Source organism: Juglans microcarpa x Juglans regia, chromosome 2D (genome assembly GCF_004785595.1).
Source record: "Juglans microcarpa x Juglans regia isolate MS1-56 chromosome 2D, Jm3101_v1.0, whole genome shotgun sequence".
Lineage (NCBI taxonomy): Eukaryota > Viridiplantae > Streptophyta > Magnoliopsida > Fagales > Juglandaceae > Juglans > Juglans microcarpa x Juglans regia.
The window spans coordinates 37,516,434-37,520,776 of record NC_054596.1 but is presented as its reverse complement, the minus strand read 5'-3'; the positions used below and the strand labels follow the sequence as shown (position 1 = coordinate 37,520,776).

At 33.6% G+C, this 4,343-nt stretch overlaps 1 long non-coding RNA gene across 1 annotated transcript; it reads left to right on the top strand.

Annotated features, from left to right (window-relative positions):
• Positions 1 to 847: 847 nt before the first annotated feature.
• Positions 848 to 3,755, top strand: LOC121250427. Its single transcript, XR_005937781.1, has 3 exons — positions 848 to 893; positions 3,034 to 3,143; positions 3,617 to 3,755. It is a non-coding gene; the product is annotated as an uncharacterized LOC121250427 (long non-coding RNA).
• The last annotated feature ends 588 nt before the right edge of the window (positions 3,756 to 4,343 follow it).

The following is a 4,343-nucleotide window of genomic DNA, read 5'->3' as shown; positions in this document are numbered from 1 at the left end:
GAGTACGATCTTTATGTTAAGCTATTTGCTGATCAAAAGGATGGTCCAATTACTTTATATTAAACAATGATAAATTCATGAGGCATTGCAGGACTTAACAATAACCGTGTAAATTTTTCACGTGCAGAAGGAGATGGTTGGCAAACGGGATGATCTAGAGCCTGAACGACGCACCGATGAGGCAGCAGCGAGTGTGTTTAGGGAGGTACTTGGGCATAGACCAAGATATGCCCGGGGGCGGGGGGAAATGGTCATCCTGGAGTTGACAAGACAACGAGACCGTGAACGAGAAAAAGAGTACCTTGCCTTAATTGAAAAACACAAGAAAGATGCCGACCAGTACAAGAAAGATGCCAACAACTACAAGACACAGCTTGATGAAATGAGGGATGAACTGCACATACTTCGTGAGAGGCAAAATGAAACTGATAAGATGTTGAGGGAGTTCTTCCAACATATCCCGTCTTACACTAAATCTCGTGAGAGACTCAATGAGCTATCTTCAAAAATCATGGGAAGGGCTTTTTTGTGTATTTTGGACACTTTTTGGTGGTGGGAGTTGGTGGGTGGAAAATATATAAATATAAACACACACACACACACACACATAAATATATATATATATATATATATATATATATATATATATATATATATATATATAATGAAGAGGAAGGTTGTCTACTTTTGCATCGTGGGAGTCATTGGGCAATTGAGGGAAATTTTGGGCTTTACTGTGTGGAAGTTTGGTTATTGCCATTTGAGTTGTTTCAATTATCTAGAGGGTGTTGGTTAAGGATCTGAAATATTGTGGGCTTAGAAGAATTGCAGCACGATGAACTTGCCATCAGTGAAGGATTATTGTCAGCGAAAGATATGAAGGTTCTAAAGAAGTGAAGTGGATCTTTTATTTACCCAGGCAATGCATGATATTCTTTATCATAGACATCACTTGGATAACGTAAGTTTTACTTGTCTTGTATCTTCAATATCTTTTACATATTCTATTAAGGAGGCACATACCTTTGATAACATTGTTTAGTTTGGATCCTTGTTTCCATAATCAGTATGATCATCTGGAGTTCCCTGGAGTGGTTCCTCCCACTTTTATTGGTAATATACAATTCTTCTATGGTTAGGGTTAGTGCTTATTCATTCTATTAGGGCCAGCATACTACAGTTTGGGCAGTTTTTTCTAACTACATGAAATAGTCGAATGAAGAGTATAAATATATTCTTTTCTATAAATATCAAGTGCTCAACGATTATTAAATTAACTCCTTGCAACACATTTTCATTCTCGTAGGAGCCTTGCTTGTATCAATTTTGACATCTACAAAGTATATTGGCATTGAAATTGCTGCACTTACCGCTTGATTTATGGTTAGTTTGCAGGTGAGTTATTTGAATACTTAGGCACAATCATATGATTTTAAATACTCTTAGATTGGAGTGAAAGTTCGTTCTGTTGAGTGTTGCACCATCTGTGAAATGAAATTCAAGGATTAACTTTTTTTTTTTTTTTTTAATCCTTGAATTTCAGCACTTCCTTTAAGTTTCTTTTTTATTTTATTGTGTGATGCAAATGGTTTACTGTAGTTACAAGTGGTTTTGACTCCAAAATATAAACTGTGATGAAGAATTGATCTGTTGTAAACTGAATATATTGGTCCAATATAGAAGGTTTTACTAAAAATCTCTTAAATCATCTATTTTATAGCAAATATTAGAAGGCTTATTATTAGTTGTGATGTGCACGTACAACTCCAGAATAGGTAATACAATTTTTTTTTTGTTATGCCTAGAAGGCTTGGTAGTTATGGGACTCGAGCACAAGCACTGATACTCTTAGTTAAGAACCAAACTCATTTGTCTCCATAATGGCTTGGTATTTATTGACTTTGGTCTAATAAATGTATGGACTAGTTATTGTAAGTAGTTTGCAAGGAAAATGTGACTGTTTTTTAGCAGGTTGAAAAGCTAGCTAGGCATATATCATGGAGTGGTTGATGGGCCACTTAGGGATTTGATGGACAATGTTGATGCTGGTATGTTGTGTATTGTATTTCTTCTATTATATGATAGACCACATCTAAATTCCATTAAACGCTCTGCTTGCCTTTTTTTTTTTTTTATATATATATGTGGCGCATCCTTGCATTTCTAGCAAATGTGTTTATTCTAACATCCTCACATTGGCATGCTGCAACGATCTTCATGATTTTGATCATTATATTCCTTTAATGCACCAATGTTAAAGAACATAAGTTTTCTCTATCTTTAATTGAAAATGTTTCTCTGATTCCATTACTTTAAAATGGGGGACACAAGTCTAAGAGCGGGTAATACAAAGTCAGCCTAATTAAAAGGTTCAAAACAAAAACTGGAGATCATACATGATAGTCATATCAATATGCATGCATGTCATGTGAAAAAATCACATGCTTAGATTAAGCAAGGCACCTGGCTTACATATATGGAAGTTTGGATTTTTCATAATTAGAAATATTTATTTTGATTTTTAAAATTTCCAATTGGACTGCATTAGCTCCTTTTAAAAGGTATGTAGAGGGTAGCCCTTATTTTGTATGTAAAGTTGCTCATATACATCTTATTAAATGATAATTTTACAATATTTTGAATGAGTTTGGTTTGAATAATTGATTTTTTGGGATACATAATTCTAAATCGGACTTGAGTAATAGGTATGGTTTCCACCTCATGAGACCTTACCTCTATTCTTCCCTACATTTTCTACATAAGCCAGTATGGCAGTTTTCTGAAGTTCCATTACTATCTTGAACTTCATAGCAACTTTCATGATACATCAACACAAAAATGAGTAAGCTACAAATAATTTTCCAATATTCACACTTTAAATTGTTTTAGTCATCCCAAAAATTTGAGGATTTTCTTGAAAGTTAAGTAATATAAGATTATTTTGCTAGATTTTGTCTTTGGAGGTATATATCAGGTTTTTGCTTTATAATAGTTATATGGAGTGTAAAAGGAAAATTTATTGCATTTCCTCAGAAAAAAAGTCATGTGCATTCAGTCTTCAAGATTCAAGGAGCGATCGTGCATGCAACTATCATTATAGAAAATTGTGAATGGTGATTCTGAAGTAAACTGCAGCATAGCAGGTTTGTACCTGCTTTTATTAAAATTCGTCTCTATATAGCTTGCTTCATTTGTTTATGGTTCCCTTATAATTGTTTTTTTCTTATTCGAGGATAGATTTAGTCTTTTGTCTTGTTTGAGTAATTCAATGACAAGAATTTTCCTGTAGTTTATGCCTTTTTCTTTAAAGTTTGTGTATAAAAGAGTCTTCTTGGTGCCTTTTTTTTTTTTGGCTCATCAATGACGATATTTTCCTGTAGGGCTGGTGGGTGGTTTAGCATGAGATCATACTTGGTTATTGTTTTTTCATAACCCCCAACATGTAAATCTGGGTGTTGGATATTGGAAGTGATTGATGGATTACTCATATTGAGGTTTGCTTACATGCTTTCATCACTGACATTTTATTTCCCCCAATTGTCAACGCAGTGAATGCACTGCTCCTTTATAACTGCTCTAATGGTGTGTACTGATGCATTTTATCCATAACTGTCAGATTGGTGTTTGTCGAGATGGAAATATCAAATATCCCACAAGTATAAGGGCATTGATGCAATCTTGTAAGGAGATGTTCTGCCCACCCCTCATGCCCAGGTGCATATTGTTATATCTAACTAGATATAATTTTTAAAGATAGAGGAATAGCACAGTTGACATATTTGAATGATGTTTTGGGGTCCGATTGGTCCACCCTAGTGTATATACCCCATAACTACATTAATGTGAATTCTCCACCTCAATGAATGAATTGAATGTCATTAATTTATTAAATTAGATGGAAATGGTTTTCAAATAGTTGAAAATGGGAAACCTACGTGTTCTCAAGGCATGTATCAAAAAGTTCAATATTTTTCCTTTATGTTTCCTATTTCTAAGTATTTAATATCATAAGGCATGGGTACTTTTGGATAAACTATAAGTGTTATATAGCAATGAAACAATATTATTTTACATGACAACATTAAGTGCAGTATATCTTATTAACACTATATTTATCTTCTTATTATGGGTGGTCATTCACTCAAACAATATTACTTGAAACTGATGTTTTAAGTAATATTGTTTAGTGATTGACATGAAATAAGATGAATATTGTGTTAATAAGATAAACATTTATACATTAGATAAAGTGTGAAAATGAAGCCCAGCAACGTCTCTGGGCGAATGGGAAAAAGAAAAAAAAAAAAAAAAAAAAGAACCATGCGGCGAAATTAAAACTCGTT